Here is a 26537-nt window from a genome sequence, read left to right on the forward strand (position 1 = left end):
AAGAGAATTAAAACATTTCAAGAGTTCAAATTACTTAATATGGAAACGGTTCTATTTTGTTTCACGAACGCAAAACATATAGGTTTAGGAATATGAAAAGGTTGAGGTGGTGTTGATTTGACTCTGTGTAGGTTTAGGTGGGTATTTTTATTGATGGGAGGAATATTCAGTGACAAGTCCTAAGACCCGGGCGTTGGTATTTTTGCTTTTGTTATCTTTTATTTTATTTTGTTTTATATTTTGAACAGATTTTTGTTTGTGAATCTTTTCTTTAAGCAGATCTGCACATCGGAAATTACAAGCATTACACGTCGGCGAGAAAATTGTTGCAAGTGAGTTTCTCCACATTAAAATGGGCACAGGAGAAAGCCACTTATCTGGGACAATTAGAAAGTAAGTTCCTGTCCAAAAAGGATTCAGCGATGTAATCCAAGCTAAAGTTCTTCGTTTTCTTTTTGAAATGACGTCATTTTGCTGAGGGCGGAAATCTAAATGCGGCGATGGTTTCCACTATCAGCAAAGAAAGAAAAATGGATGAATGAATGAATGGATGAAAGACTGGAAATAAAACAAACGGACTGACTGGTAAAAGCTGACAAGACTTGACTACGACTTAAGGTTAACCTCCACCGAGATAGAACAAGAGGGTGGATGAATTTATGTGTGATTCTTTTACAGGAAATGTTTTTATAGCATCTATGGGATGTGGATGGCTGACTACGGTCAATATGCTGCTAATGTTTGCTTTGCTTTGGTGAGAAGGGTGCAGTAGAAAACAGACAAGTGACATGAAAACAAGTAATAATAACAAATAACTAATTTGGGGACAGTTTAACCTAGAGCCCACTAACTGGCCATTAGGGGCTCTCTCTCTCTCTCTCTCTCTCGGAGTAATATTGCCAAAGGGTGAATAAAGCAAATTGCGGCAATAATAGTGATTTAATGATTGGAGAAACCTGAACATGATACTTGTCTGTTGTGCTGAATCTTTTATTACTCTTATGATTTGCAGGTGGTTGTAAATAAGCTGTTTGCTTTAACAGGTTTGCTTTTTAGCTGAATTGCAAAATACAATTAGAACAATTAATTGAGACTAATCGCAACTAACCTGAAACTGAGGAGGGTCTATATAAGGAAGAATTAAAACAGGTATAAAATGCATCTGATCTTTAATTGCAGGTGTGACCATGAAGATTTTTGGTTCAGATTGCAGGTTGTTGCTCATTATTGAAGTGTGCTCATAAAGGCAAAAGCTATATAGGGGGTCTATGATTTGGTCTGTGTTTTAATAATTTAGGTATGGCAAATTAAAGGTTTTTAGACAATTTAGGGGACCAGTGAGAAGCATAATTAGATGATCAGAAACTGAGTACTACACTCAAGTTAGAATTAAGAATGCCCAATTTGTTTGAGGTCTGTTGTTCATTTTTATACACACATTGCAAATGTGCTTATAAGGAGCTGGCACTTAGTCTGTGAAGGTCAAAAGCTTCATCCGACAACGGATCGGATTGATATATTGGAGCTATTGACTTCACGTGCAGAGGGTTAAGTGCATGCACGCTTACACACATAAGCATGGCATAGGATTGGAATAAACAAAGTCAACAACATTAGGTTAGGAGAGCCAGCGCAGGAGAGGTGTTGGCTTTCTGTCTCTTGCAGAGAAGGGAACAGACACCAGACGGGGACACGGAGATATGGGGACCCTTCACAGCAACTGGGGTCAAGTGTCATGGCCTTGGGGCTCCTTGAGAAGATGGATCCCATAACCACAGCGATAACCAGGAAGGGGTTGGCAAAAGCTAGGAACACCAGAGACCAACGAGGTTCGAGAGGCTTTTGGCAAAAAGGGGGACACGGCGGTGACAACGGACAACAAACACACCGATCTTTGTTTGAAAGTGGGGCAGAATAATCCCCAGATCTGTGTAACGACTGAAGGGTGGTCTAACCCCGGAAGTCGAAGAAAGAAGAATCCGAGGGCGTTTCTTCACTCCAAGAGGAGGTGGTAAAGGGGCCTGAAGCGTGACAGGCTGAAACTCGAGTCTGAAGCTAAAAGAACAGCTGGGTTGTGGGAAAATTGGAAAACAACGGAGGTGTTGGGGTTGATAAGTGTCATAACGTGTTTGTTTGGTTTGGAGACAAATCCTGGTGTGAGTTGGGCTGGCAAGCCAGCCCAAAGAGGAGGAATGTGACCAGGAGATATTTTATTTTGTATTTTTATGATCACAGTTATAATTAGAAGTATCAATCATTAATCATTTACCATTGTGGAATCTGATGACAGTATAATCTTTGTTTTATATCTATGGTAATCTGAGTAAAGATTAATGTATGCAGGTTATCATCATTGTAATCAAGTTTCAAATGGTATCCACAGCATTGTATTCACCGTCCATAACTGGAGGGTCCAGCAGGACCTTGTTCTAATTCATTTGCAGGCCTACATCAGAACATGCACATAGAGAGTTATGTAAACACGCACGTTCACCCTTATTTACACAGGGAGGTCATGTCAGGACATTCTCTAGTTGGACACACAGGCTCACAGAACTGCACAACATGACATGTCACACACTTGTTTTTCTCTAAAGTATCATCTGATGTTTGTATAAGGAGAACTTTGGACTATGGGGAGACTGTTATCATTTCCAGTAAGGTCTGACTGTGTTACGTCATCATGGGTTATATAAGGACGGGGAGCTGTCCACTCTTTGGAGATCTGTGGCTGTACGCTTGTCTTCCCATGCTTCTGTCTTAGAAGCATGTAATAAAATCACTATGTTTGTCACCTACACGGACTCGGCTGTTTTTCCTTCTTACCCAAACTGAACCAGACGTAACAACTGTCACAGATAACACACAATACAGACTACACAGGCTAAAAACATACAGTAATACAAAGACTGTAAAAAGAAGAGGTACTGATTAGTTATCTTCATCTGAATGAGATCAATATATTCCTTAGTGTTAAGGTCCTTGACCTCATTATTTTCCTTCTTTTTTAACTCATTCGAAATTCTGTTTGAGGATTGTTTTGTGTTTGTGTGTTTCTGTTTTATTTTTTAGTATTTCCTATTAAACAAAGCCCAGTGTTGGTGGAGGCAGTTACATTGTGTAAGGACGACTAAGTAAAGTCATGCTGAGTGCCCGATTGTCTGATTTAGCAATCATTTAAGTCCAGTAATATTTCTGATTTTAGTTTGTGCACTTTGTGCTTCTTGACAGATTTTGAACTGTTGTGATCGTATTTTGGCTCACCATACTGATAGCCTAAGGTGCTGCGAAAAAGTATCCACCCTATTCCTGAGTTAACACACAGACATGTTTCAGATCATCAAATTTTAATATTAAAGAAAGACAACCTGAAAAAAAGTGGTTTTTAAATGACTTATTAAGGGAAAAAAAGATATCCTCTACACCTAATAACTGGTTGTGACACCCTTAACAGCAAGAACTGCAATCAAGTGTTTGTGATAACTGGCAATAAATCTTTCACATCATTGTGAAGGCAATTTGGGCCACTTTTCTTTGCAGAATTGTTTTAATTCAGCGACATTGGAGGGTTTTCGAGCATCTCAATTAGACTTTGACTAGGCCACTCCAAAACCTTCATTTTGGGTTTTTTGTGGGCCATTAAGAGGTGGACTTGCTGGTGTGTTTCGTATCACTGTTCTGCTGCATAACCTGAGCACTCAAGAGTAGTCAAGAGCAGAATTCATGGTTACAGCAAGTCATCCAGGTTCTGTAGCAGCAAAGCAGCCCCAGACCGTCACACTACCAGCACCATGTTTCACTGGTGGCATAATGTTCTTTTTATTAAATGCTGCGCTAGTTTTATGTCAGATGCAATGAGACTCAAACCTTCCAAAAAGTTCGGTTTTTCTCCTGAGCACTCTTTTGCCAAACACTACTTCATGTGTTTGGCAAATGTGAGACGAGCCTTTGTGTTCTCTTCAGCCAAAAGCGATTTTCACCTTCAAAATCTCGTTCTTATTGTTGGATCATGAACTCTGACTTTAACTGAGATCTTTAGATGTTGTTCTAGATTCTTTTGTTAGCAGTGCATGACTCGTTGATGCACTGTTGGAGTAATTTTAGCAGGTCGACCAATCCTGGGAAGGTTCACCACTGTTCCATGTTTTCTCCATTTGTGGATAATGGCTCTCAGATGGCTCTCAGCCTTAGAAATAGCTTTGTAACCCTTCTTGATTTTCTTTACAATAGATTGTAGCATAATGTGTTGCTTTTTGAGATATTTGAACCTGCTTCACTTTGTCAGACAGATTCTATTTAAGTGATTTCTTAAATCAACAGGCCTATGGCTGGTGAAATTAAACTCAGTTTTTCGAAAAATGTGGTTAATCAAAGTTAATTCACGATTCAACAAAGGTGAAGAATTGCTTTTTCACACAGGGCCAATTAGCTTTTTTCCCCTCTTAATGAATGAAACAATGAAACTGTGTTTACTCAGGTTGTCTTTGTTTATTTGTTTGATGATCTGAATCATGGAAGTTTAAAAAATATCCAAAAAACCAGAAAGAAATCAGAAAGAGAGCAAAACTTTTTCATACAATGTAGGCTGCATATATCAGTGTGTGACTCTTTGCATGCACTGTGATCAATCTCCAGCGGTTAATTTACAACCTGTAGGAAAATCTAGCAGGATTTTGCCAGAGCAAATGGACCGACATTTACTTCAGATTGTTGCATGTTGTGTCGACTCTGTAACTCTCAGCCATGCCACTATTTCGTATCTCTGATGGCTTTGTGAAAACATCAGCTAATTCCAGACAGGCATATTTTGGAAGGGCACTGAACTGTTGCATAGGGGATCAGCGCAACAAGAAAAAGGTTTAGTAAACATGTGCCAAACACCATGTCTTTATCTTTCAACACCACAGTGCTGTTAAGACAAGCTATTGTTTCAACAACTCTCAGATTCTTCCAGCTTTCTGCCTACGTACCTACAACGCTTTAACTACTGATCTCTAAATCCTCTCATCAGATGAACTACAGTCTACTGCTGCACAGCGGGGTTTCCCCCACAGCTCTCTTGTCTTATATACTCTCCTCTGAGGAGCAGCTTCTCTACAGAGATGAACAACATGGAAGGCAAGAGCCAGACTGCTGTAAGGGCATGCTGGCGAGCAGCCAGGCTTGGTCAGCTCGGAGTCAAACAACTCCCTTTAGCAACCAGCGGGGGTCAAAGCTGCCTCACACTCCTCCTTCAGCCCAATTATTTTGAGCAGCAAAAAACTACTTCAGTGCCAACAATGCTACAAAAAAGAAATTTAAACGTATCTAAATTTTAAAAAACTGATTCACACGAGGCATTATAATGCAATAACTTCACAAAAATGAAAAGCCCTGTTGAGGTATGGATACACTATCTAGATAACTGCTTTGTAGAGTTACCACTTTATGAAAATACATAATCAGAGCTAAAAATATATATAGTTTTATTTACAGTTTTGAATAGCTCTCTGCACATGAAGATCAGAGCACAGGATCTATTACTTCCTGCTGATGCTGTTGTGGGAGTTTTTCCCCTTGTTGTCACTGCCACTCTAACATCAGCAATGTCGTTTTCATTTACTGTTATCAGACTGTGGGCGTTTTCGCAAAGCTCTTGGAGCCTGTAAGCATAGCAAAGGGCTACACAAATAAGAAGGCATAATATAGGCAGGAAAGGCTTATCCAACAACAAAACATACATTCTATTCATTTTTCTTTCTAAACCGACTAACAGAAAACGTGTTTTATCATTTGAGTTTTGATGTGTCTTATTAATCTTATTAATCATGCTGAATTACTAATTTTTTATGTGTTATTATAAAAATATGATTTATGTCGACAGTAAAATACTTAATTGGATTTAGTTACGCTGAAATAGGCTCAGGCTGCTGAGGGACTTCCCATTTCTCCTCCACTCATGTTGTTCCCTTGTTTTCACTCACCTCCTACAGTTTATGTTTTGTCCTTGTCTCTCCTTTCTTCACTTTTCTTTCGCCTCACTGCTCAGCTGGTCACAGCAGATGGCCTGAACCTGCTTCTGCTGGAGATCTCTTCTTCTTAAAAAGGAGTTCTTCGTTCCCACTGTTGCCAAGTGCTTGCTCATAGTCAGATTGTTGGGCTTTTCTCATTACTATTGTAGCTACATATTTGTATCAATTCTTTTATTTATATAAAAAGTAAATTAAAAATAGTAAAAAGACATGGTTAGTTTTTGTTATTACACAGTGCTCTTACCCACATTTACCTCTCTGTTTGTGTTCCAGTGGCAGGTGGTTCACACATTGGCCTTAACACTTTGCACATGAGTATTTATTTGAATTTAACTGAAGTGTTTACATTTCTTGAGTCTTCCATGGCAATAAAATGTTTTTACAACAGACTGTACTGTAAACTGTTACAGGAAGGATACTGAAAGCATCACAATCACATGGCACATCAATACCATGGTGCTAATAGCCAGCTACAATAAGAAGCAGTATTTAGGTTTGTCTTTAGTCAGATCTTTGTTGCGGTCATAACACTTTCCAGGTCACTTCAATGATCAACTAGAGCGCTAAGATCATCAAGTCAATTACTCTTGGTCTCAGCTGAGGACCAGAGGCAATCGTGCTTTTGTCTCAGGTGCGCCTAACCTCTGGAACAGCCTTCCTGCTACTATTCATGCCTCGGACTCTATCCAAACTTTCAAATCACGGTTGAAAACGTACCTATTTAATCTGGCATTCCTGACTAGCCAGTGCTCTCATCTCGTCTATTTTAATCCTATTATTGGATCTTTGTTTAGCCTCCTAGTTGATATTTTATATGTATGAATTGACCCTATCTCCGAATTGAGGTCTGATACCTACTTTATTTAGCCCACACTTCTGGTCTAATTAGTGCTTCCCATCTGCTACTGTTGGTGCTAGTGCTAGGGCAGCACGGTGGCACGGTGGTTAGCACTGTTGCCGCACAGCAAGAAGGTCCTGAGTTCAATTCCACCATCAGGCCGGGGTCTTTCTGTGTGGAGTTTGCGTGGGTTCCCTCCGGGTACTCCGGCTTCCTCCCACCATCCAAAGACATGCAGCTTGTGGGGATAGGTTAATTGGATAATCCAAATTGCCACTAGGTGTGAATGTGCGAGTGAATGTGAGTGTGAATGGTTGTCTGTCCCTATGTGTTAGCCCTGCGACAGACTGGCGACCTGTCCAGGGTGTACCCTGCCTTTCGCCCTATGACAGCTGGGATAGGCTCCAGCGCCCCCCGCGACCCTGAAAAGGATAAGCGGAAGTGAATGGATGGATGGATGGATGGATGTATTATTGTGAAGCACTTTGATGTACCTTTGCTTTTAAATGTGCTATATAAATAAAGTTGTATTGTGTTGTATAGTACACAGCAAATTTAAAAGTGTTAAACGTTTTGGTGTTAATAGACTTTGTGGAAAAGTAGAGTCAATTTTACTCTAAGTAGAGCCACATTCTTTTCATGAAACTCTGAGGTGCAAAATAATATTATTTAAAATCGTGTTAAAAACGAGCGATTCTATATCATATCTGGAGGTGTTACAATGGAAATATTAACTCCTGACCTCTTAACTCTGAACTCCTACAGGGGCTACAACACTAGCAGAGTAAGTTCACAGACGCAACCCCCAGTATCACAGGTTCCAACTGAAGCTAAAGTAAGAAGAACGTGTTACCCTCCATATTTCTGAGTTGTTTGTCATGCTTGTTAAGTTGTTTTTTTCTGAGATTGTTTTAATCATTATTATCAGCTTTTGCTTCTGTGGCTTTTTTTGAGCTGAAGTAAAGCTGTGTGAAAGGCATTAGCCATGTTGCTCAGTGATAGCATAATAATCTGTTTTAGCTCGCTGAAATTTATTGTATGCAGGCAAATACTATAGTGTTGAAAAAAAATGTTTGTATATGAATATCCAGTCAAACTCAAACTCAAAGCTAAAACAATGTTTAAATCATGAAATGTTGGCATAATGTTTATTTCAGCATTAACTGTTGTCTGTGTTCTTCAATTGTTTCAGAGAGCACCATTTTAACAAATGTGTTCTGGGTATAATGTTGCCTTTAAATATGGGCAATGAAATCTGGAATCTAGAATTATCTTTTAGGAAAATACTTTACACAAGTTATGGCTCAAAATGATTCTTTTTTACTGTGCTGCAGTTGTTTACCAGATTATTTGTGCAATTAACTACTGCACAACAAATTTTTATTGAATCTCCACACAGTATATGCTTGCAAAGGTGGAAAATGGGGGAGTGCAGAAGTATGTTAAAGTTCCACAAAGTGATTAATGGAGGACATGCATATCGTATTGAAGAAAAGAGTAATGAGCATGCTGTTATTTGCATTGACCAATCTCACCTACGTCAGACCCTTTGATAAATTCAATTCAATTTCATTTATATAGAGCCAAATCAGAACAACAGTCATCTCAAGGCGCTTTATATTGTAAGTGTCATGATTCGAGTTTTGAGGAGAAGACAAACGACTGCATGGTCTCAGTAGATGTCAGAATAGTGATTTTTATTACACACTTCTAAGACAGAAGCATGGGAAGACAAGCGTACAGCCACAGATCTCCAAAGAGTGGACCGTTCCCCATCCTTCTATAACCCATGATGACATCTCACAATTAGACCTTACTGGAAATGATAACAGTCTCCCCATAGTCCAAAGTTCTCCTTATACAAACATCAGATGATACTTTAGAGAAAAACAAGTGTGTGACATGTCATGTTGTGCAGTTCTGTGAGCCTGTGTGTCCAACTAGAGAATGTCCTGACATGACCTCCCTGTGTAAATAAGGGTGAACGTGCGTGTTTACATAACTCTCTATGTGCATGTTCTGATGTAGGCCTGCAAATGAATTAGAACAAGGTCCTGCTGGACCCTCCAGTTATGGACGGTGAATACAATGCTGTGGATACCATTTGAAACTTGATTACAATGATGATAACCTGCATACATTAATCTTTACTCAGATTACCATAGATATAAAACAAAGATTATACTGTCATCAGATTCCACAATGGTAAATGATTAATGATTGATACTTCTAATTATAACTGTGATCATAAGAATACAAAATAAAATATCTCCTGGTCACATTCCTCCTCTTTGGGCTGGCTTGCCAGCCCAACTCACACCAGGATTTGTCTCCAAACCAAACAAACACGTTATGACACTTATCAACCCCAACACCTCCGTTGTTTTCCAATTTTCCCACAACCCAGCTGTTCTTTTAGCTTCAGACTCGAGTTTCAGCCTGTCACGCTTCAGGCCCCTTTACCACCTCCTCTTGGAGTGAAGAAACGCCCTCGGATTCTTCTTTCTTCGACTTCCGGGGTAGACCACCCTTCAGTCGTTACACAGATCTGGGGATTATTCTGCCCAACTTTCAAACAAAGATCTGTGTGTTTGTTGTCCGTTGTCACCGCCGTGTCCCCCTTTTTGCCAAAAGCCTCTCGAACCTCGTTGGTCTCTGGTGTTCCTAGTTTTCGCCAACCCCTTCCTGGTTATCGCTGTGGTTATGGGATCCATCTTCTCAAGGAGCCCCAAGGCCATGACACTTGACCCCAGTTGCTGTGAAGGGTCCCCATATCTCCGTGTCCCCGTCTGGTGTCTGTTCCCTTCTCTGCAAGAGACAGAAAGCCAACACCTCTCCTGTGCTGGCTCTCCTAACCTAATGTTGTTGACTTTGTTTATTCCAATCCTATGCCATGCTTATGTGTGTAAGCGTGCATGCACTTAACCCTCTGCACGTGAAGTCAATAGCTCCAATATATCAATCCGATCCGTTGTCGGATGAAGCTTTTGACCTTCACAGACTAAGTGCCAGCTCCTTATAAGCACATTTGCAATGTGTGTATAAAAATGAACAACAGACCTCAAACAAATTGGGCATTCTTAATTCCAACTTAAGTGTAGTACTCAGTTTCTGATCATCTAATTATGCTTCTCACTGGTCCCCTAAATTGTCTAAAAACCTTTAATTTGCCATACCTAAATTATTAAAACACAGACCAAATCATAGACCCCCTATATAGCTTTTGCCTTTATGAGCACACTTCAATAATGAGCAACAACCTGCAATCTGAACCAAAAATCTTCATGGTCACACCTGCAATTAAAGATCAGATGCATTTTATACCTGTTTTAATTCTTCCTTATATAGACCCTCCTCAGTTTCAGGTTAGTTGCGATTAGTCTCAATTAATCGTTCTAGTTGTATTTTGCAATTCAGCTAAAAAGCAAACCTGTTAAAGTAAACAGCTTATTTACAACCACCTGCAAATCATAAGAGTAATAAAAGATTCAGCACAAAAGACAAGTATCATGTTCAGGATTTCTCTGATCATTAAATCACTATTATTGCCGCAATTTGTTTTATTCCCCCTTTGGGCAATGTTACTCCAAGAGCCCCCTAATTGGCCAGTTAGTGGGCTCTAGGTTAAACTGTCCCCAAATTTGTTATTTGTTATTATTACTTGTTTTCATGTCACTTGTCTGTTTTCTACTGCACCCTTCTCACGCATTCTTAACACAGCAAAGCAAACATTAGCAGCACATCCACATTCCAGAGGTGCTATAAAAAGATTTCCTGTAAAAAGAATCACACATAAATTCATCCACCCTCTTGTTCTATCTCGGTGGAGGTTAACCTTAAGTCGTAGTCAAGTCTTGTCATCTTTTACCAGTCAGTCCGTTTGTTTTGTTTCCAGTCTTTCATCCATTCTTTCTTTCTTTGCTGATAGTGGAAACCATCGTCGCATTTAGATTTCCGCCCTCAGCAAAATGAGCTCATTTCAAAAAGAAAAAGAAGAACTTGAGATCGGATTACCTCGCTGAATCCTTTTTTGGGCAGGGACTCTCATTTTCTAATTGTCCCCATAATCTAAAGGTCCCTGGTTCGATCCCGGGTTTCGGCACCAGAAATGTCATGATTCGAGTTTTGAGGAGAAGACAAACGACTGCATGGTCTCAGTAGATGTCAGAATAGTGATTTTTATTACACACTTCTAAGACAGAAGCATGGGAAGACAAGCGTACAGCCACAGATCTCCAAAGAGTGGACCGTTCCCCATCCTTCTATAACCCATGATGACATCTCACAATTAGACCTTACTGGAAATGATAACAGTCTCCCCATAGTCCAAAGTTCTCCTTATACAAACATCAGATGATACTTTAGAGAAAAACAAGTGTGTGACATGTCATGTTGTGCAGTTCTGTGAGCCTGTGTGTCCAACTAGAGAATGTCCTGACATGACCTCCCTGTGTAAATAAGGGTGAACGTGCGTGTTTACATAACTCTCTATGTGCATGTTCTGATGTAGGCCTGCAAATGAATTAGAACAAGGTCCCGCTGGACCCTCCAGTTATGGACGGTGAATACAATGCTGTGGATACCATTTGAGACTTGATTACAATGATGATAACCTGCATACATTAATCTTTACTCAGATTACCATAGATATAAAACAAAGATTATACTGTCATCAGATTCCACAATGGTAAATGATTAATGATTGATACTTCTAATTATAACTGTGATCATAAGAATACAAAATAAAATATCTCCTGGTCACATAAGGTAGACACTACAATAATACACAATTCAGAACAGTCAAATTTACACCTTTTAGAATTAATTAGAAGATAACTCGTATGTAGTTAAGATAAAATACTCTATGAGAGTTAATATATAAACTCTAGTTAGTGTTAATAAGTGTTAAATTATTAACTCCAGACAAATTTGGTATTTAACACTAAATCAGAGCTAATATACCAACTCTCCAAAAAGAGTTAAATTAACACTCTCTGGTGTGGACCCATATAGACACGACAGTAGTGTTTAAATCAAATCTGACAGTGTTAATTTGGCCATGCTGGATTTGTTGTGTAGGTAGGTTGTGTCAAAGCGATTCGCTGTCGGAGTGTGAAGTAGATTTACCACAGGCACAACGCGCTACATCGTAGGTGTCATCTAGTATGGTAATGTGTGTGTATCTGTGTATTTTTTCATCAGTGAGTCTGTATGCCCATGTGCAAAAGTACGTGTGTGTGTGTGCGTGTGTGTGTGTGTGTGTATACCATGTTCATCAGGATTCCTTGTCAGAGAAAGGGCATGGAGGGTCCCAGAGGTGTCAAAGTGGACAGCAGGAAGCAGACAGAGGTGACACAGGGAGAGGGCTCTGGTGACATTTGCACAGTGGGAACTGACCGCCACAGCATAATGACGATTTACTAATGAGAAAAACAAGGAAGAAAGCGGGCAGAGAGATGGCCTTACATCTGTATGTTCGCACACAGAGAAACGAACACATGTGTAACAAAACACCCTTTTTGGTCCATAAAAACAGTGTCTTTGCTTGTTTGACTCAGATGTGACTAATAAAATGTTTCTTGAGTACCAGGAGTGCATGCTGACACACCTGTGCTTACACACGCATACACCCAGCAAAATCCAAAAAGCCTCGGGTCAAACAGAGCTGTAATGTAGCATATTCGGAGTATCGATGCACACATGACCAGAGGCTACTGTGAAGCAGTGGAGCACAGCCTCAGTTTAAACTAACCATTGGCAGTCTCTCTGCATCTCAATAACAGACGTCCCAGGGCTGTCGATGACTCACACTAGCTGGTCAGGAATTAATGAAAAATGTGTGTTCTTCTGTACTGCAAATTTAAGTCTTTTATTAAATGACATCTGTCTTCTTTAATTATGTTTTTGTCTCATCCTTGCTGCATATTTTATTTTTATTTTTATTTTTTTAGCAGGCAACTGGCTGGCTAGCACTGCTTTGTTTTCTAAGTTCACCATATCTACAAATATCTGTATCAACATATCAAGCTAACTCTTTTTGGCCGTTACAGGATGAATCGAAAAATCTGATCTGATAATGGCGCTCAATGCAAAAAGTTATATGACAAGCCAGCTATTAGATTTCATCCTGGGGGTGGCATTAAATGCGTGTACAAAATTTCATGGCAAATCCAACTGCTGTCAGGACTATAAAACTACCAAAATGCTTCTAAAGGTTTCCAAGCCCTACCCGATACCAGATGTCAAAACAGCAATTATATAAAGCCTTTTTCTGTCTTGAATTGGGTACAGACTGGAATCACTGCCATTGTTATACCAAACTGCCATAGAGAAGAGCAGAACTGGCATGTATTTAAATGGAATCGAAATATGGCAAATCGTTGCTTGGCAGTCATTCGAAAGATGGTTACTTTGTTGGGAAATGGATAAACAAGCAGCAAATGAGCAAAGGTGGTGTGGATGTTGAGGGAACCAGGGAATGCAAAGATAAAGAGACTGTTTGAGTGGGTTTCAAGTGCTGTGAGAGACAAACAGACAGACAGTGGCATACAAAGGAGCCACTGGCTACAGGCTTTACAGGACTCAGACCAGAGAGATGAGCTGGGTATTGATCTGCAGAGTTTGAGTTTCTTTGTGAAACAGGATCTGAGGACACAAGCGAGAGCCTTATTTAAAAGTCTCCCTATTCACATCCATATCTATTGATCCATGCACACTTTCATCCAGCTTTAAGTAACTCTCTGGTTGCTGTTTTCCCTTTTCTCTGCATCTCCTCTTCTCATTCTTTTCCCCCCCTCATTCTGTTTGGCTGTCCAGGCTCCAAAAGTATCCCGTATTTTCTCTTGCGCGCTCATATTTCTTTCTTTTTTCCATCTCCCTTGCCCCCCCTTTAGGACTTAGGTGAACTTTTAAGAGCATACTGCATTTCCCGATCATGTTTCCATTCAATTTATCTCTGAGTGATTGAAACCGGCTCTTTTATGGGTGTTTATTTTTCTAATGTGTTTCCCATAAAAGTCTCCTTATCCTCAGGATCCCTTATCTCTGACAGCAATAAATTGAGCAGATCAACTCAGTGTGGCACAATCACATTTAGCAATGACAAGCAGTTTTCAACACCCAAACACATGCATGCATGCGTGCTCACACACACGCACGCACGCATACACCCATCAGTGATAACAACTTTGGTTTTGTGGTAGTTTTGATTGGCCACAGATGCTGTTGTCAGACAGCAGGAGTAAAATATGGCTGCCGTTATTGTATGCTGTCATAACTTGGCTTGTAAATCTCTCCCTGAGTGGAAGCAGAAAGGAGGGAGGAGTGAATTGATTCTCTTGTTGTACTTCATCTTTAGCCCCTCTGCTCTTGGTGCGGAGCCAAAGGCCTTGGAAGCCATCTTCATTAAGTGTGCGTCTACAGAAGGAGACAGTGTTAGTGGCCCCGCCGTCTGATGTCATTTTAATTACTCTGCACTCATATCTAACATGCCATAGCTCTCCTTCATTTTCCATTTCATACCTGCCTTCACCCTTTTTCTTTTCCCCCCCACTTCTACCCATTTGCTTTGTGCCTACATCTTCTCCGTCGCCTCCCAGCCTCACTGTCTTTTCCATTTGACTCCTACCCAGCAGCAGTTCTGAGCAGACCTCCACCGTTAAGCGCAGTACAACTGATAAAGTCAACCATGCTGTCTGTGACTGACAGCTGCGTAAAATGGCTGTGGCAGCACACAGAGGCATGGAGAATCCTTTTTCAGGCTGCACCAGAGTCGGTCCCTGCGCCCATCTGTCAGCCGAAAACAGGAGCGCAGAGTATCAGTCACAGCTGACCCCCAGTCAGCCACGCAGGGGACTAGCTGGGAGGGGAAAGGCTCAGAGCAACACAAATAAGCATGAAGATCAACAGATGGCTCGCTGTCAATCATCCTGGGGTTCTATTTTTTTCTTAATCTCACCACACCTCTCTCTGTTCTCCACCTTTATTTACGCATTCTTATCCTGACAATCCAATAAAGCCTAATGTTATATTACCCCCTGAATCCTTCTTTTTCCTCTGGCTCTCCGTTTGTCCCCAGGTGGCACAGCAACAAATGTGACATGAGCTCAGTAAGATGTGCTGCTCCACTCCCCACACACGGCTTAGATTGCTGTCATTACACTCACTCTGTGCTATTTCATTCCCACTGTAATTGGAGGTGCTGTGAATGAAAGTAGGGTCCTTGATTTCATACTTTGAAGAGACTGATAGCCAACCGTGCACTTGCCAAGGGGAGGTGTGTGTGTGTGTGTGTGTGTGTGTAAGAGCAGGTGTAGGTGTGTGTAAGTCTACGTGTATGTATGTGTGGGTGGCTGGTGTGAAATCTAACACTACAGAGAGTGAAAAGGGGAGGACATGCAGTTTTAAGTACTGCAGATGTTTGGATAATTATGGCAAGAAACTGTTCATTCTCACTGGTACTCCCTGCCTAGTTTTAGCGAGGCCGTGACACAGGTTCCCTGCATGGTGTCTCTTTTCCCAGCTCCTTATCATAAAGTACAGAGTATAAAACCTTGTTAATGATCTGCGAGTTGAACCCCCGAGACACGATGAGATACAAACTGATGGATGTAGTAAGTCTTCTCTTGTTTTGTTTTTTTTGGCTCACAGATAAATTTACATTAAAAACCATAATTCTGCTGAAAAAGGACAAAAAAGTGCTTTAAGTAAGGGGAGGGGAAAAAATCAATGTGGCAATTTAATTTAGTGTAGAATGAACACTTTTACATATTACTGTACAAGATGCAAATGAGATTTCTCCCCTTGAATAATCATCCATCTAAAAGGCTGAAACACACTGGGAGGTAATTACACTGCTCTGATCATTAAATAACCCCTGTTCTCTTTCATACACGCGCACACTTTCTCTCTCACATTTCCCCCTCTCTCCTCGCAAACCCCCAGCACTTTTCTTTTATACACATCGAAAGTATACCGCTGGGGCATTTTTACACCGGTATCAGTTTGCTCACACAAACATTAGCCCACACAGACACAAAAAGCACGATGGTGCATGAATCATACACCTTCAGACCACTGAAGAATACAGCAGGAGCCACGCTCGCTTTTACACTATCATTTTTTACACACCTCATCTATTACGATGTACCCGTTGCAGAAAAAAAAAACTTGTTTAACCACTGAAGCTGTCTGTATTGTGATTAACATTCTCTTCTGTTCTATTTAAGAAGTAAATTACATGAGATCATCTATTTTGCATTAAACAATGGCAAGTTATCAGACTTTACCATCTACAGTATAAGCTGTTTTAGGATTCCACTGATACTTATCAGTAGTTCATGTTTTTTGTTGATGCTTTGCTAAATGTCAAAGTAGATTAATAAGTGTAACATACTCTTAGACTTCATATCGCCTCATATAACAGGATAACATTACTAGAATAATTCCTTTAATAAGTGATTTAATTGCACTTCCTGTTGTGTAATGAAATGTAAACTTCAAAAATATATCAATCTATATATATCTATATATATCTATATCTATATCTATACCTATATATTAGGGGTGCAACGATACACAAAATTCACGGTTCGGTTCGGTTCGATACTTTGGTGTCACGGTTCGATATTTTTTCGATACAAAAAAATGTTCATGCATTTTTAATTTGTCATTTATTAAAATTATAAATATATATTTTAACTCAAAAGTACAGTTTTTAAATTTAACCCTAACCCTTGTGCGTGTTTTTTATTTTGACAGCGAATGCGCACCTGCGGACCACGTATGTGCAGCCCTGGTTATTTAGCTCATCATATTGCAGCCACAGAAATTCTTTTGTCCATGAAACCATAAAGCTGCACTTTCTTTTTGCCTTATAGTCTGATTTGTCATAACTTTTCCGTTTTGTGGTAAGCTTTTCTTTGGCTGTCACTTCTTCACCCTGACCTGTCTTATTTGGCTCAGCAGAACTGAAATGCTTTTACACACTCACTCACATAAGCTCAGTGATTCTCTGCGCGATCAACCTCTCACATGTTTAAGCTTGCTGCGGGAGATTTCACTTGTCATGTTTGCATAGTAAGCTAACGATTAATAAGACGATGTCAGAGGAATTGGTGCACAAATTATCATCACTCACAGATCAGTGCTGTTGCTCTCTATACACAGTTCGCACGATTGCAAAGTGAAAGCAAAAAAACAAGCGCAAATTCAAACGCGATTTCAATATGTCACATATTGACAGTGGCTCACCGATGCCAATGACATAATTACCCAGCTACATTTCCGAAAGAATGCAGAAGCATTGACATATATTTTTCCTACAATAGCCCGACGGGCAGGGAAGAGATAGATTTTGGTAGCCCGACTGAAAAAATCGCTAGCTCCGGGACGTCGGGCTAGCGATATTGTAAGCCCTGTATCTGATTGAGGAATCACTCATCTTTGGAAAAGAGAGTTTATTACAGAGAAATGTCTCTTTCCAAAATAAAAGCTATACTATCCGCTTCTTCTGGGCTATATTCTCAGCAGCATAAGGAGAATCATGTGCTAACAGCTGTCTAAATGACTCGGCTAAAGTTAGTAGCATGCTTGCTTTTTTTTGTCTGCTTCCACTTGTCTTTGCACTACGATGATGTCGGCGTAAATGTGCAGTCATATTCGTTGTGTTCCCGCTAGTGCTTTCAGGTTAATCTCGTTGAAATGACCTTAACGCCACAACACGGCAAATCTCCGTTAACGAGCTACCGCCGATCACTCCGTGCATGGGGCTAGACGGCCAACACGTTAACGAGCTAACTGCGCTAACACACTAGTTCACACCAATGTAATTGAGCATTGCATGGCACATTCAACATACTGTTTTACTTTAGTCCATGACTCGCTTACCTTCAGGGTCATACGTCACATGAAAACCAAAATAATTCCAAACGCCAGATCTGAATGACGTTCAATTTGCCTGTTGCAAGGAGAGCTTAACTTCTGTCTCGCTAGCTTGCCCTGCGCTCTTCCTTCTGACTATGCTGTCTGTGTTGAGCGCTCAGTGGATCTGCGCTCGACAGTGCAGCCTAGGCGGAGTAGTCGAACACAGATTCACTGAGCGCTCAACACAGACAGCATCGTCAGAAGGAAAATTGATAAAATAAATTACAAATGTTGTATTGTTCGATACATATGCGTACCGAACCGAAAGCACTGTATCGAACGGTTCAATATCGATACGAATATCGTTGCACCCCTACTATATATATATACATATATTTCTAAACCACATTTACCTGAATTTAGATCCATCATTAAAACAGCTGACACAAATCCCAAACTATGAAGACCACCACGCTGATATTTATATATGCAAAACAAGGAATTATCAACAGCATTTTTAAAGGCAGTTGCATACAGCAGGTGCATGTAGCAGTAATGTGACTTTCAGCTGGGTGTCCCTTTGAAGAAGCAGAAATGAATGCTGGATTAATTCCTGATGACAGCCATCTAAACTTCCCTCAGCTTAAAAGACATTAAAATTCAAAGCACACGATGAAAAAACCTCTAACAAAAACCGAGGCTAAGCTGTCTTTAGTTGTTGTTGACAGCAAATGCAAATAATGAAATTACTGAAATGTGACTCAAACTAGCAAACATTTTATGAAATTATTAACCTGATGGGTCAGATTTAACAAAGGCTGTGCATGTGATAATAGTTTAGATGAGCTTTAAGCGATTAAGACATCAGTGTAATTACTACTGTAATTGTTGTATGTGAACAAAACATTGCAACCGAATACAACAATTGTAAAAAATTAACTAATTCAAACCATTGAATTGAACCTCTTGACAGTGTTTGCTGCAGTCTGAAGCATTTTAAATAGTCAATAAATTCAATTCCAATCCAACTTTATTTATAGAGCACTTAAAAAACAACACGCTTTCCAGTCTGTGCTTTCCCATAGATTATAACAGGACCTTTTAAAGTCCTTTTGCCACCACAGCTATCGCCATTTGGTGGTCTCCAGATTAGATGCAGGTTTAACAAACTTTTTTCTGCCCCAGAACATTTATGTTTTATGCTATCTATACAGTATCTATGCACCTTGTTAAGCCAGTTAGCTCATAATGCTGCACGTTCCCCCCTTATGGTCATTTCTGGCTGCAAAATATGTGTTGCCATCTTGGCCAAACTTGAGGCTTCTAAGTCTAATCCAATAACCAATGGGTGGCATCAAGGTCACAGCATTCATATTTTATATACAGTCAGTGACCAGTCACATTTCCATCTGTCACAGCTCCGTGAAAGCTGTCCTGCTATATACTGTAGAGTAGCAACATATTACAGCCAAGTAAAAGGATGGATTATTTGTGGCTTTATTTCCACTGTCTCTGACTGACTTCACCTGTCTCTCCGTTGTAACACTACCAAACACTTCAACCTGGCACAGCTGACAGTTTGCTTCACTCAGATCAAAGAATCACCAAAACTGCAGGCATTTTTGCTCCACTGGAAAAGCACCGTGTTGTGTCAAAGCACAGCTGTACAAGTACAGGTGGATACAAAATGAGTGGCAGGAAAACTCTATTTGCAGCTCCCTTTACAACTTGACAGATGGATTGGAGCTGATTTTCATGCCACGGATCAGAGCAAAATGGGACACATCACTTTACTCGACTGGCATGCTGCTGCTTTTGTTTGTGCACTTTTTTTTTTCAAAGTCCTTGATCTCGCTTAACTTCTGTGATTAGAAAGTACGGTTAAAGGGGAAGTGAAGTTTCTGCTTTTTTCAATTGTCTCAGCCGAACTTGGCTCTAGAGGATATAGAGAGGCAGAGGTTTCCTGGACGGTTGAAATCAAAGCCTTAGGTGTAGAGACTTCAAAGTAATAACCTAAATAGCAACCTTGTTCATTCATGAAAGATGCTGCTATTCCAAAACTCATTACGCTAGTTGTCAGGAGAAGGTCAGGACTATGACACAGACCTCTAAGCTGCCTAAAGGGATTTAGTGTGGATCACCTTATGCAGCACGCATTGCTCAATTCCAGCTGTCATCAGGCTAGAGGAGGCAGGAATACATTACCAGCCAGGATAATACTCTTTATTATATAGCTTATATGCCAGCTCACGGTGCCTTGGGGCAATGAGAGGAGCAATTACAAGGACAGGGATGTCTGGTGAGTGTGTCTCTGCACGTCTGTATATACACACACACACAAGCACACCTGCCAGCGTTTACCTCTCAAAGCCAATAAACTCCTAATACGTTATTTTCAAAGTTGCATCAATGTTTAATATGTCATCAGCCCTCTGATATGCACCACTGCTTACAGATGATCTCCAGTACAAGGACATGATCCTTATCCTGCAGTAATTTCAACCCAGTAATGCACACGTAGTGTAATAAATCCCTTCTAAATCAGTACCATAGTTTACATTGGTTTATCTTCTTAAGTATGGCTCACACTGACACTAGTTATATATGTGTGTGTGAAGCTACAGCAACAATGTGGTAGTTTAGAAGGTTCAGCACTAAGTGCCTCAAACGCCCCAAAGGCTTTATTTGATTCAAAAGGGAACAAACACTGAAATCTCTGTTAGATGAAACACAATTTCACCATGACACCACCAACAGAGCCTCTCCGGTGCCCCAGCAACATTCAAAATTGCTGATTTTTAAATGTTCTATCTAACAATAATCCTCTGCGTCTGCGTTGAACCTCCCCGCGCTGCTTGTTCTTAACACACCAATATAACAACATTATGTGTTTCCAGATGGGAAAACATCACAAAAAGGCTGAATCAAATATTCATCCTGTGTTACCCGTCGATCGGTAATCTCCTATTTTCATTTCGGCACAGTCGCTCTTTCTATCCCCTTTCCCTCTGCTCTTTTGCTCCACGGTTTCATCTGCCGGCTTTTTTCCGATGTAATCTCTTTACGGATAAGGAATAAAAGAGAAAGAGAAATGATGATACCTTAACAACGACACAAAAGCTATTTGCTTTTACTGGAGGTACTGATGATGTTCATCTCCCCCGTGTTTGCAGGCGAATGTGTTTGTGTGCTTGTGTATGCAAGTCCATTTGCATGAATACCCCTGAAATGAGCATCGTCACTTCGCAAGACACTCTGAATCAGTTCTCACCTTTATCTATTGGATTTGGATCAGTTCAAATTTGAACGTTGTGCGGTTGACAGGAAAAGACGCGTTAAAGCAGACATGCACAAAGAAGAAGAAAACAATGACAGAGGCCTTAAACAATTTTCCAAAGCCTGCAACTCTGCTGGGAGCTCACTGCACCCCTGTACTTGTTAGCATTGATAACTCAGAAGCGTGTGTGTGAGTGTGTTTGTTTCTGGCCTTTACCCTGCACAAGGATGTCAGATGTTGATTGGATCGCAGCACACACACACAAACTTACACACACTGAGCTGCTTTCCTCTTAATAGCTTAACAACTTCTGAGAAAGTGGCCTGAACTCCAATCTTGGCACAAACAAAATAAAAACACTCGCTACCTTTATTCTAGACATACAGACCGTGCACTTCCTGTTCTTCTCAATCTTCTACCGCTGATCCAGTTCAAGGCTGTGGGGGGCTGGAGCCTATCCCAGCTGTCATTAGACACACTGAACAGTGTGTTGCAGGGCTTCTGCAGAATATTTAGAAGTCATGCTTTCTTTATTTTTTTCAAAGAAATTTAAATTTTATTTATATTTATATTTTTACCCATACCCAACTGGAAAGAATATTAAAACATTTCAAAGGTAGTAATTGATTTACCATGCGATGGCCTGTTGAGTTTTGAGTTTTTCTTTCACAGTGGGGATCAGTGTATTCTTTCAGTCAGACAAACAAATGGGCAACAAACCCATCTGCTCTCAAGAATCTCTGAAACCTCTTACTGCCATGAGATGAGCCTCACATGTGTGTGCTTTGCACATATTTGCTCTCACTCTGTCTCCTACTCCCGTCATCATTGCCAGTGCTCCCAGAGGTAATTATAAAAAGTTTCAGACCGTGATTCTGAAGACCTCGGACTATTCACCAATCATTACTCTGCAGATCAATTGCTTTGGACTGAACACACACTCTCAGAAGCACTGAACAATTAAAAGTCAGCATGAGGGAAAAATTTATACACACACATTAGGTATTTGCCCCCTTCCTTTTTTCTGCATATACTTACAAGATCTTTTTGAGGCGTGTGTGTGTGTGTGTGTGTGTGTGTGTGTGTGTGTGTGTGTGTGTGTGTGTGTGGCATGCACTAATATTACTAATCTATTCAGCAAATACTCAAGTGCAAATGTAGTCTTACAGAGGACATTCAAGGAGACCAGACTTAGACGAATGAACACATCACCACAAAGCTTATGTACATAAAAGTGGAAGATGATTCAATAGAGCTTAACGCCAATCTGCTGTTAGAGAAAAGCAGAAGCTGTGAAATCTTTATTTGATAAGAGCTTCAAAAACAGCCCACAACTGGGAGGGCCCAAATGAGCCAAATCCAGTGACAGCTACAAACAAACCTTTTGCTCCAAGCAAAACAAACATTTTTATGTTTTCTCTTCAAAGAATCATAAAGTTAATACACTCCACAGTCTGGCTTATCAAAGGCCTCGGAGTGGGTGAGTATGAACGCACACACGTCAGTCAGTATGTGTGTATATCCGTGTTGCATGATGTATGTTCATATGTTTTTCTCATTTTCCCGTGATCCACACGCACACACAGCCCTTGCACATAGACCCATGAGTATAAAAGGAAAAGGTAGCCAACTGTTAATTGCAGTAAACCCCCAAAGATGTGTTGATGTTTCAAAAGCTTCACAAAGTCTACTGAAAGCCATTTTTTGTTCATCACGTAACATAAATCTCACAGATAAATTTAAAAAAAGCAAACAAACAGGAGAAAGAACTTTAAAAATTGTGAAAGGCTTTTTTAGGGGGAAAATGCTGTTTTTAATGTATGTGAAACTGCATGTATGTGCACACAAGGCACACGGAGACGGCACCACAGAGCTGCAGGGTCACAGATGAAATACCTGAGAGAATAATGTATTACTGAGACTTGTGTATGCACAGTTGGATGCCGGGAACAGTCTCTTATATGGACCTAAATATAGGAACTCTGCTCTTGCTGCCTGTGGACTCTCACTTAGTCTCCCTGTTTCTGTCTGACTGGCTTGAACGCACACACAGGCGCGCGCAAGCACACACCCCTCAACAAACACTCAAGGTTATCACAACTTTTGTCTCACACACAAACTTGCACATTTGTGTGTGTGTGTCTCATGAGGACTCTGGTGAAGTAGGGCAGGCTGGAGGAAAGTGGGGCAACAGGGGGGCGGGAAGTGAGCCCAGTCAGAATATCAATAATGGATAAACATGTTACCATCAGCAGGGAGTGAAGGAGAAGGAGTCATGGAGAGAAATAGAGGACCTGGGAGAAAGGGTAAAGAGTTGCAACAAAGGACAAGCGCATAGAAGAGGTTAGTGAAAACGAGGAGGTGAGAACGACAAAAACACTCCCACAGACGCAGGTGAGGGGAAGATGACTAAGGAAGACGTTAAAGGTTTTTTCTAAACATTAACTTAAAGTCACCTTCACTGCACTGCGGTGAAGCTCGGAGACAAACATGTTAGACTCCAAATAAATCAGCAAAAACCAAAACATTCCTCAAAAAATTATTTCATTAATTTAGGTAAAAAAACATTTTAATACGGTGTTACTGCAAACAACTTTTCTTTTACGAGTAACCATGAAACTAGGAAAAAAAAAACTTTTTTAGCCACTTTTGTCACTTTGTAACAGTTAATGCCGTTTCTACTCCATTTGCAAGTGAAATGTGTGCACATCAACCACCTCCGTCGGCGCGAATGCATATTACTTTAGTGATAATACCTCTGCAATTTTTTTTGGTCATCTTTTTTTCTTCCCAAAGAGTCCTTGAATCGGTGGTAGTAAGTGCTGGAGCGGAGGCGAGTGAGAGAATGGGGGGAAAATGAAAGGAAGTAAGGTTGAGTTTGGAACTGTACCATTTTTCACATTTAAGCAGGCAAACCGATGTGAGAGGTGAGCCATCCAACAGTGTTCCAAATCCATTTAGCCTGAGGTAAATGATGAAAATAGGATGCACAGGGCTCCACTCTGCACGCCATTGTCACCCCTGATTCATATTTATGCAGCCTTTAGCATAAAATCAGCAGTGTGTGTGTGTGTGTGTGTGAGAGAGAGAGAGAGACGCTCTGTTTTTTCATGTCTGCCTCTATGAGAGTATGAAGGGGGAGGAAAAAGAAAGAGGAGGGCGTTCAGAGGTTTTTCTGCTACAAGGCATCTTACTTTTTGTATAAATTTTGCCTCTTGTAACCCCAGGTGTGTGTGTGTGTGTGTGTGTGTGTGTGTGTGTGTGTGTGTGTGTGTGTGTGTGCGCATGTATTCGTGTGTACTTTTGTGCAGTCTGAACTGTATATTTGCATTTGGAAACCATCTTACTGATTGGCTCCTTGGCGCTTGAGTTCAACAGTCCACGAGGCATTTTTGGGCAATTGAAAAATTCAGCTGTGTCCACTTTTGTCTGCTCTGGTCCGACACAAAAGAGGCACGATGGTGAACAATGGAGCGAAAAAGAAAAAGACTTGTGCCCTCTCAAATGTGTTACATAGTGCATTATTGATTCAACACAGGTAAACACCAGCAAACAAATTGATGCACTATTTATTCTTAAGGGCATCAATAAAATGGAAAAGTCATGTAGGAGAGATGGGGATTTGTGTCCTAGAATGTCTGCGTGTGTGTGTGTGTGTGTGTGTGTGTGTGTGTGTGTGTGTGTGTGTGTGTGTGTGTAAACACACTGACAGCCTGCCTCTGTTCTTATCCCCATGTACAAGCCCTCTATTATTCCTGGCACTAATTAGACTGTTCCCTTTAATTAATCTACCTTTGACTGAGCGAGTGTTTGTCTGTGTGTGTGAGCGCACAGTGTGCTTGTGTACTTGTGTGGGCGACTTTGTATGTAGGCAACACTGCAAATGTGACCCAGTGATCCCAGCGCTCTGGAAATAAGTGGCAGGATTTATGCAGCATGTGGAGCTCCTTGAATTCTCAGAGCAGGGCAAAACTGCACACCTACGAGGTGTCAAGGTGGAGAGACTACAAGTGGAGTCCACTATGGTCTCCTAATTTCCTGCAAAGGGTGCAATTAACAAAAGCAGTGCTCTTGGTTTGCATGAGGAAGTACGGAGGAGCAGTGGGGGGATTGCAGATGGAGTTTGCACCAGTTCTCCTGTTTCTTTAATAAATACGATCCCGCATAGTTCTCCCTCTTTTCTCTGTTTCCTCTTGACTGTTTCTTATTTTGGTTTGCCTCGGGTCCCGTGGAAAACCCAGTCCACCTCAGCAGAGAAAATGAGACAGTGTTTCTGCCTATTGACTTACTGTTTTCTTTCCATAATTGTTGCCATAAAGCATAATTAAACTTCATTGTTCATTCCTCCATCCTCCCCCTGCCTCTTTGCCACTCTCTTTCTCTGCTCTTCACGAGTTAGAAAGTAATTATATCTCAATATGCCTCCAAGACGGCACACTCCTGATCCACTGATGAGAGCAGGCTGGGAGGTTGAATATAATGAAAAGGAATACATTACAGGATGCTGGAACACCATAAGCCTGTCCTTACAGATACCTGCTGCTTCGACATAGCATACCAATAGGTTCTCACAAAATCCCACCACAGCTACAAGACAGAATTGAGTTGTTCGTTTTCTTCTTTTTCTTCTTCTTTTTTTGTAAGTCAAAGTAACATGAGTGCATAAGGGTTGATATTGCGTACGGGGTAATCATATTGCACTGTTTTTCTACTCCGGGAGTAACCACTGGGGAAAATTTCGACTTGTTTTTCCACGTTTGCTCTATCTATTGATAGCTACGTAACGCGCTGTCGGCCTCAAGATAATTAAAATCAAAATCTCTGCAATCAGAGCTTGAGGTAAAGTGACATCCTCCCCTATATTTGCATTTACATCTTTGCTTTTCTTTCATGTGAAAAAAGGCAGAAAAGGTGGGAGACAGACAACAACAGCAACGCAACCTCGCCCGTCTCCTGGATTTTCAAAACAACAAAAATCTCCAGAGTACCTTCTGCATTGTGAGGTGTTTACTTTGTCTGACTAACATGCAGCATTCCCTGCTCAAATGTAACAGTCACAGTACTGAAAACAAAGTGAGTACAAACAGAACACAGCACCTGCTTTCTTTGTACAGTAGTTTGCTATAAATTAAATCACTGGGTGGTATTCATATTAATATCGGAGAGCGTTAAAATATGTTTTTGATGATTGATTTTTGTTTGTGCTTTAATATCATTGCATCATGTAAAGGAAAAAAACCACAATCCAATGCTCCAGTGGATCTAATTATCAAGAACAATTCAGCTCTCTTCTTTCTCTTTAAAGTAGACAACACACTCTTATTACATACTACACTAGTATATATTAGTATATAATACAATATTATTATATACTACACTGATGTAGCAATATTTTTTGCTACATCACTGTTTCATTTTACTCCTTTTCAAGCATCTTTGGTCTTAGAGAACCTAAAATCTTCAGCATATATTCGCTAATGCACTCTCATCAAACTTCAATGCAATTTTCCTGTGAAGAAGAAAAAAACTACAACCAAACCCAACCACG

General features: G+C 40.5%; 3 long non-coding RNA genes across 3 annotated transcripts; 2 read left to right on the forward strand and 1 right to left on the reverse strand.

The window, feature by feature from the left end:
• The first annotated feature begins 247 nt into the window (after positions 1-247).
• On the forward strand, positions 248-2347 carry LOC146687902 (uncharacterized). The gene is made up of 2 exons (XR_014916374.1): positions 248-1829; positions 1926-2347. It is a non-coding gene; the product is annotated as an uncharacterized LOC146687902 (long non-coding RNA).
• A 6182-nt stretch (positions 2348-8529) lies between these two features.
• Positions 8530-11613, reverse strand: LOC146687903 (uncharacterized). Its single transcript, XR_014916440.1, has 2 exons — positions 9494-11613; positions 8530-9397 (listed from the first exon to the last, which is right to left on the reverse strand). It is a non-coding gene; the product is annotated as an uncharacterized LOC146687903 (long non-coding RNA).
• An 11550-nt stretch (positions 11614-23163) lies between these two features.
• Positions 23164-26276, forward strand: LOC146687904 (uncharacterized). The gene is made up of 3 exons (XR_014916326.1): positions 23164-23332; positions 25892-26062; positions 26220-26276. It is a non-coding gene; the product is annotated as an uncharacterized LOC146687904 (long non-coding RNA).
• Positions 26277-26537: the final 261 nt, after the last annotated feature.

Source organism: Copadichromis virginalis, linkage group LG18, assembly GCF_057382275.1.
Source record: "Copadichromis virginalis isolate Kocher_CV1m ecotype Utaka linkage group LG18, C_Virginalis_male_GT1.1, whole genome shotgun sequence".
NCBI classification, from domain to species: Eukaryota; Metazoa; Chordata; class Actinopteri; order Cichliformes; family Cichlidae; genus Copadichromis; species Copadichromis virginalis.